Source organism: Pinus tabuliformis, chromosome 6, assembly GCF_031772625.1.
Source record: "Pinus tabuliformis cultivar Carrire ecotype Pingquan chromosome 6, CPIR1, whole genome shotgun sequence".
Lineage (NCBI taxonomy): Eukaryota > Viridiplantae > Streptophyta > Pinopsida > Pinales > Pinaceae > Pinus > Pinus tabuliformis.
This window is the reverse complement of record NC_142292.1, coordinates 353,603,144-353,612,175: the sequence shown is the minus strand read 5'-3', so window position 1 is coordinate 353,612,175 and position 9,032 is coordinate 353,603,144.

Below are 9,032 nucleotides of genomic sequence, written 5' to 3'. Positions count from 1 at the left end.
TCGATAAATATCGCGGCGCCCCCTCTTATCCCAGCCGGCAGTAACTCCCATCCAGCCCGCCCTACCCAGTGCATTTTCTATCCGGGGTGTATTCTGCCAGCAAGTAGCGATATCTCAAGCTGGTAGGTTCGACCGTGGCTTTGAGGTTATCACCCGCCATTAGGCCCACCGAGTGATTTGATTGATTAATTAGTGTTATTCCCCAAAAAAGAAAATTGTCGGAATGAAATGGTGCCTCCCCCCTCTAAATAAACAAATGTTGAACGAAAGCTTGATGAAGGTGGGGCGACACCTCCCGGGAATCCCGACCCACTTCCCCCTGCAGGAAAGGACTACAAGGGGATTCTCTGGTACTAGCTAGATCCGACCAGTTTCTCTCTTTTCAGAAGCCTTCCTCTCCTCGACTGGACCGGGTCTTACAGCCAAGTGCAGATTGACAAATGAATAATTCTTACAAACAAGTGTTGCTTTACAAACCGTTAGGTGAGACAATGGCTAGACGTTTGGAGAGACGAGACAACCTGACGATGATGCTTCGCTTGGCAAAAGCAACGATCAATTGGATTCTTCTGCTTCGCTTTAAAAGAGCAACGATTCTTCGATCTTACACTGAATGCCTTCGACCTTAGATCGAACTCTCTTGCTGACCAACACTGCTAAGACCTTCCTGCCTGCTGAGATCTATATTCTTTCGACCTGACAACGATGAACTTGACATGGCTTGCTTTGAGGCTTTACGAACACGGACGGCTGCTTGCTGCTTGCTGGTTGAAACCGAGGCTGGTCGAACCCGAGGCTGCTTGCTGAGAGAATCACCCCGGACTGAGACAAGAAATGAACGAACCTTGACTTACTACCCTTGACCTCGATCTATACCTCGACCTCACTTCATGCTATGGATTACACGTACCTCGAATGGATCCATGGCGATCATTACTTACAATGCACCTGTTTTGATAAGTTGATTATGCACGGTCATAAAATGACATATATAATACAAGCTTAGAGATTGTCTCAGATATAGAGTTTTCACCCCGGATGCGCCTTGACACTCAGATCGACAAGAAAGAGCAGAGCACCAATTGATTGATTTCTCGCCTACCAAGTTCAGCGCAGGAACTTAGTTTGCTTGGAACAGATTCTAGACAAAAGCCTCATTCACTAGTTTCGTATAATACAATTGCTTTGTTTTGGAGGCCAAAGCATAACTTTTTGTCATCAGAAATATGAAATGGATTTGATTCTTTATGAAACATAACCTTTCATCTCGTTTACCTATAATGAATTGCAAGATGTTGATTCACTAGATGCCGGTATTGAAATCCAGGTGTTGATGCAGTCATAGCTGCTTGCCTGGACTCATTGGATGGGATCATCAGTTGGGGTGGAATACTCGATTTGGATACTCTATACTTGGCCACTAGACTCGGGCTACTCCGCTTGGCTAGGCTGGGCTACCGGGATGCTCGGCTGAGCGACTCAGCTAATCCACTGGGCTTCGCTAATCGGCTTGGCTCCCCGGATAGCAGCATACTCGGATACTCGGATGCTCGAATCGGCTCGGGCTAATCCACTGGGCTTCGCTAATAATTGGCTGATGCAATCCGCTGATGCAATCCGCTGATGCAATCCGCTGATGCAATCCGCTGATACAATCCGCTGGGCTACCCTAATCAACTAGGCTACTCCGCTTGGATACCCGGCTACTTGGCTTGGATACTCTCGATTGGCGCTACTCAACAGGGCTGGTAGCTGTTGCGCTATGAAACTAGGATTGATGCTGCGCTATTCGACCCGGCTAATCAACTGGGATCGGATACTCGGGATGGGATATTACACTGCGCTACTCGACTTGGCTTGGATAACAGTTATAGACAATAGCCTCTCCTGTTAGTCGAGCCTGCTTTCGCAACCTCATTCACCCTTGATTGAAATCAAATCACTCGGGGGCCAAAGAGACCTCATCAGGCCTCCAAAATGCACTTGATCCTTACTCAAATATATCCTTTCAGGATGGTTTCCTATGATTTGAAGATGTTGATCCACTCGGTTTCATTCGCTTGATCCAAGAGCCGATACAACAGTCGATAATTCACATGTCAGCTCAATCGGAAGGGGAATATGCGGAAGCTTCACAAAATTATTATGAAGCTATGCGACTGGAAACTGATCCTTATGATCGAAGTTATATACTATATAATATAGGTCTTGTGCATACAAGTAATGGGGAACATACAAAGGCTTTGGAATATTATTTCCAAGCATTAGAACGGAACCCATCCTTACCACAAGGTCTTAATAATATGGCCTTGATCTGTCATTACGTGCGACTATCTGTACCATAGAATAACTTAGTTAATAACTATTGGATCACCTGGCATTATCTTTTTACCAGTAGCTATCGGTCCAGAGACTGGACCGGAAGAAAACTCTCCACAGACATAGCCAAAGTTTTGTGAATTTCACGTTTAGGTGTAAGAAAGAATATGAATATCTAGTTTGTCCTTTCATTTCTTGATCTTATTGATCCAACCATTTGACCCTCTAGATGGATTAGGTTTCTTCAATATTAATTATTAGAGCGATTAGAGCCCAACATTGCAGAAATTCCACTTATTGCAAAGAGTAACTTGTAATTTCACATACCTAAAATTGACTAGGTTCTATTGCACTATCCACTTGGTTTTATCTAATAAGTAACACCTACTCGTTAATACAAGGTACTATATAATAAGTCTATGGAATAAATCCTTCTGTGCCAGATACTATTGGAAAAGCAACATACATCTGCGTAGCACCAATGATCCCCGTGCAATTTGAATTACTGGGTTCATCTACACGGGCATAATGTCATGTCGGAATGAAAAAGGAAGAATATAAAAGAATAATATTTTGGATGAGTTATATTGATAGTGATTGATATCCTTTGCAAGCGGCACTCATCCTCTTTTTCGGTTCTAAAGCCACCCATATGCAGAAGCTAATTCCAATCGAAAATTTCCACTATGCTATTGTTACAACATCAATTGAGGGAGTTGGGGTTCCTTACGCCCGGACGGACCTCGGAACATGCAATATTCTCTTATTTCTGTTGGGATTTAGTCGACCAAACAGAGATAGAATAACTGTTGGCAGGAACAGAATCATTCTATCCCGTTCCTTCTCGATACTCATCAAAATTGTATTGTTGTGTCAGAAGAAAGCTAGCTATACTGGTCCAGTAGACTTTAAAGATACCCTTGGTATAACATTGACAATCGAACAAGGATTGGAGAAGATATCGGTAGTTTTCCATTTCTTGATCTCTATCTTTCATGGGATCAATTCCCCCTTGACTGACTTTACAATAATATATGGAGCTGAGCATGTATGGGAATACGGGAGAATGCTCCTTTGCTGACATTATTACTAGTATTAGATACTAGGTTATCCATAGCATTACCATACCTTCTCTATTCATTGCAGGTTGGTTATTTGTAAGCACGGGTTTGGCTTATGATGTGTTCGGGAGCCCTTGGCCAAATGAGTATTTCACAAAAAGTCGACAAGAGGTTCCATTAGTAACTGGCTGTTTCGATCCGTTAGAGCAACTCGATGAATTTACTAGATCTTTTTAGGAGGCACTAATGACTATAGATAGAACTTATCCAATTTTTACAGTTAGATGGTTGGTCGTTCACGGGCTAGCTATCCCTATAGTTTTTTTCTTGGGATCAATATCGGCAATGCAGTTCATCCAACGATAAACTCTATACTAAAGGAAGAGGAAGTATGTAGATATGACACAACCGAACCCGAACGACCAAAATGTTGAGTTGAATCGTACCAGTCTCTACTGGGGGTTGCTATTAAATTTTGTACTTGTTGTTCCATTCTCCAATTATTTTTTCAATTAGGAACAATGATAATATTCTCACTCCATTCGAAGAGATCCAATATGCATAATTATCTATGCTATGACTGTTTATGTCTCGAGTATGACCACTTGAGAAAATGTGAAAGGGAGTAAGAGAAATGGCCAATACCACTGGAAGGATCCTTCTTTGGTTGATAGGTACTGTAACTGGTATTATTGTGATTGGTCTACTGGGTGTCTTTTTCTATCATTCATATTCCGAATTAGGGTCATCCCTATAGTAGGGGAAATGCACTTATTGTGGGAAATAGTATACATGTGAAAGTGAAAAATCGATAAGGCCTTACCCTTGTTTGAAGGGTAAGGCCTTATCGAAATCTCTTTTTGAGATTCTTTCTATATTAATCTGAATTAGAAGAGAAGATTCGTACAAATAAAATAACTCTGTCATTTACTTCATTCAATGCCTTTCAGCCAAGTGATGAGCCAATCTATTCTTCCGCTATATGATCGAAAAAAAATTGGATCGATCAAATTTAAATATCTGTCGAAGGAACAACAGAAAAACGGATAATATTAAGTACTAAATATTTGCTCATTTATCTAATGGAAGATTATGCGATGTTTTTGTAAAAACCCGAACTATGAGAATCTAAATGTGCATATAGAATATTTTCTTCTATTTTTTTGGCTTACAAAATAAAAGATGAGGAAAAACACCTTTTATTCATTTTCTCTCATCAGGAACAAACCCTATCAAAAGTTTTATAGGTTTTTTTTTATGAGTGATATTGCCCCTTACTTGTCTGCTCTTCCTTCTTTAGGAATTTTCAGTATAACGTACAAAATAATCTTCAAATTACGAAGGAATTGACGAATAGGACAAGATCGGAAACCCAATTAGTTCTTCGAATAATGAAATAGGAGAATGGGATCAGAGAAAATAGGAATCTTCTCCAAGATTGCTTAGTTATTCTCCTCATCTCTCCTCCCTACGATCTATCTCTATTTTCCGGATCGTTTGGACAAGGAGGGAATGGCATATAGTACACGATATAGCATATCGGGGATCGTTCAACAAGTTGATCTGTTCCAGTGCTTATGGAGTCACTCCCTATTTCAATTTTATTCCAATTTAGATATAAATGAACATTTTATCAAGAATATATAAGGGAGAAGAAGGATAAAAGGCTCCGAAGGGGTATTCATTTTTGAATCAATAAGTAAACTTCATGTTCAAAAATCTATGGACCTAAAGATTCATCTCGGCCAATTGAACTTTCTCAAATTGTTTCTTCTTAAGGACCAAAAATATCTGTGCCAGAATGACAGATGCTAAGAATAATAAAAGACCTTTAACATGTAATGGATCTTGAAGTACTATCTCTGCATCTCCTTGACCAAATCCACCCAAATTAGGGTTATTCGTTAATGGTTGATCGACCTTGATCAATTCGCCTTCTGAAATAAGAATCTCTGGTCCTGGAGGTACAATGTCAACCACTTGCCCACCGTCTGATGTATTATCGATAGTTATCTCATATCCACCCTTTTCTTTACGTAAAATTTTGCTCACTCTTCCTGTTGTTGAAGCACTATAGACCGTATTGTTGCTCTTACTCACATATAGTATATGAATGCGAAGGGTGCAAAGAAGAGGGTGAGCCTGTCGAACTCTCGGCCTATGGGAGATGAATCCTAAAATAAATGCTTGAAAAAGCTCTATTTCTATTTCTGAGGGTAATCCACATTGGTACAATGATAGAAAGGGACCCACCACAATAACGGAACGACCTGAATAATCAACTCGTTTGCCTAGTAAATTTTCACGAAATCTTCCCTCTTTGCCTTCGATCACATCTGAGAACGATTTATAAGGCCTATTATGACTGTCTCTCATTGGTTGTCCGCAGATACCATTATCGAGATTTATTTTTTTGAGATTTAATTTAAATTAAATTTTTTAAATTTAGTTAAAAAAAATTCAACTTATAATTATTTATTTGTAATTTTATAAAGAATATTTGTATATTTATTTTTATATTAAATTTAGAATAGTTTTAAAAAGCATTATTTTTGGGTGGCAGTAGAATTACAATGTCCACGTAGCAAATGAATGATATAAATATGTCATATTTTAGTTTTGACCTATTTAACTTATATGATTGAGATAACGCTATATTATTACAAAAATAAAAATGTAATAATTTATAGTCAATATGTTTCCTATATTAATTTTTATTTTTAAATTAATTTTTTTATAAATTATATGATAATGATGAAGAAGAAGAATGTTTATTAAAATTAATAGGATTTATTGAACTTAAAGAAATAAGAGATTAATTGAGATTTTTTAACATTTTATTTTTATGATTTAAAGAAAGGAGAGAAGTGTTTCTATATTCTCAAAGTTTTGTTAACTTAAAAAGTTAAGAAGGTTGGTAGTGTGGCAAAGACTATGAAAATTAGAATAGATCTGAGTAAGAGTTGGACAATCAAACAGAAAGGTTTTTTAATCTTTAACCATCTTAGTATCGCAATTTGGTTACAAACTCTTTCATCCCATGGTGCCTTGGGAATAGACCAAGGCTTGTTCTCACTTTGGAGGTCATGAGAATTAGTTCTTATCTTGGAAATGATCATTTTCTTCTTAGCATTAGTCAAGGAAAAAATATAATTTTGGGTTTCAAGATTGGGGTTGATCACCTCCTTATAATACCTTAGCTTCCTTTTTCCCTCTAACTCCTTATTGTCCCAAAACTCATCCTTAAATTTGGAAGTAATGCTATTTTTAATATTATCCTTATTCTTCAACATGATCTCATCCTTTACTGCCCAATGGTCTAGCCAAAGATTGAGCATCCTTATGGCAGCCTCACTTGAGCCAGAGGTGGGGATTTTGGCTAGAGTTAGAAGTAATTTTAATACCTCTTTTCTTTCATGTTGTATATATTCTTCTTATACACAGGAGACCTAGTCATACCCATGCTTACAGTGGGGGAAAGGCCAACTTCAATCAAGAGGACAGGGTAGGGAGTATCTCCTTTAATCTTAAGGTTGTAAGTTATAAATTGCTTTTGGATCAACTCAATCTTCCTCCATGATTCTCTAGGTATATTACAACCTTGAACCTCATTTCCATATAAAATAATAGGGGTGATGAGAGTCTCAAAGAGAAACTTTTTTTAACTCCATGTTCAAATATCCGTAGACATAAAATTGTTTTCAAGCCCATAATAAGTTTTCTAGCCTCCAATTATCCTTTTCTCAATGCTATAATTCCAATTGAGCCGATAATGAATGTCAATTACCATATATTTGTATGAAGAAACTTCCTCCAAGTAGTTATTATCATAAATTAAATATCATAGTTGATGTTTTTAGATGTAATAATCTTGACTTTAATCTTGTTGGTATTAACCATCATACCCATCTTAGAGCAATAATCTTAGAGGATTGTAAGATGCCTATTGAAATCATCATGGATCTTAGCTAAAAGAATAATATCATCAACATAATGGAGAAGAGTAATGACCATACCAGTGAGCATGGGCCATCACATCTTGCAACTTCCAAACGCTCTTCTAGCTTATCAATGTAAATGCCAAAAAGGGTAGGGGACAAGGGACACCCTTGCTTAACATTGATATTGCATGTAATTTCTTCTGACCAACCCTTGGTGGTCCTAAACTTGGAAATAACATTTTTGTATAGCCTAATCACACAACCCTTAGCCTGAGAGGAACCATTATTTCTTCTAGCCTCTTCCATAGCTTATCTTGAGGAATGGTGTTGAAAGATTTTCTAAAGTCAACAAAATAACATAAGAGATCAATCTTATCATTGTGACATTCCTCTACAATGATGATAAGAGTAACAAGATGGTCTATAGTTGAGTGATCTCTCCTAAATCTAACTTTTCTATTAGCTCTTTTACCATAGCTTTCAAGCCAAAGGATAATCTTCTTTTCGAAAATGACCCCATACAACTTGGCTCAAATGTGGCTAATCATAATGGTCCTGTAGTTAGAGGGAATGTTTTTATCCCGACCTTTATAGATATGCACGATAGACCTTTATGTCCAAGGTTTAGGGAAGCCTTGTTTCATTGCAGATTGAGGAGTTTGTGTATATGAGGGGTGAGGATAAACCTTCCCATTTTGAGAATTTTAGCTTGGTATCCTTCAATATCCCTAGCTTTCCTATTAGCAAGTTGTTTATTCCCAAACTCAACACCCTCCAAAGAGAATATATCCTCATGTATAAGAGTGTTCAAGATGGTTCCCATGGAATTGGGGGAATCATAAAATTCTTTAAATAGATATCCCAGTTCTTTAAGGGGATCAAATTATTTTCTTTAATTAAACAAGAATTTTCCTCCAAATCATTTTGGTCTCAACTTTAGAAATGTGAAGGATATGCCCTTGCTCCCTGTTTATAAAGATGTTTTCTTCCTTTCGATAAGAGCTTTGTATATATATATTTTTTCAATACTTCAAGTTTCGTTAGGAGTATCTCTAATCACTTTCTTGGCAATTTTACAATCATTATTGTAGCAAGGGTTGAAAGTTCTATTATTCTTTTTAGATGACACGTCAGTAGAGAACTTGTTATTGCTAGTGGAAAGGGTTGTAGAAAAATTGTGTAGATGTGATCAATGTTATCATTATACATTAAGCAATCTAAATCTCTGTTTAAATATTTTAAGAAGAAATCCATTTTACTTTTGCCAAAATGAATGTGCCTTTGACTCTCGCAATTATCTTGCATGCGACTGGTGTGAATGTCAAATTTTAGAGTTAAGGTTAGAGGACTATGGTTAGAATTGGGATTATGGTCATTTAGGGGGTCAAAATTTACGATACAGTTGAGAACATGGATATCAGATATCATATAATCCACAACACTATTGTTAAGCTCATGAATACAAGCCATCTGGATGGAAGTTGGCTACTTATTAATTCCATTACAAATTATCAGTTCTTGGGAGCTACAGAGCTTGATTATCTCGGTACCATATAAGTTCTCAACTGTGTCTTCAAAATTTCTTTTGAACCTACTAGCTAAGTCAAAGTCCTCATCTAGCTAGAGGGGATTATGGTGAGATTTATAACTTAGGAGAGTAGCTTGGTTAGTATCAGTTATAGCATTGAAGTCCCCTAACAAGAGGATAATA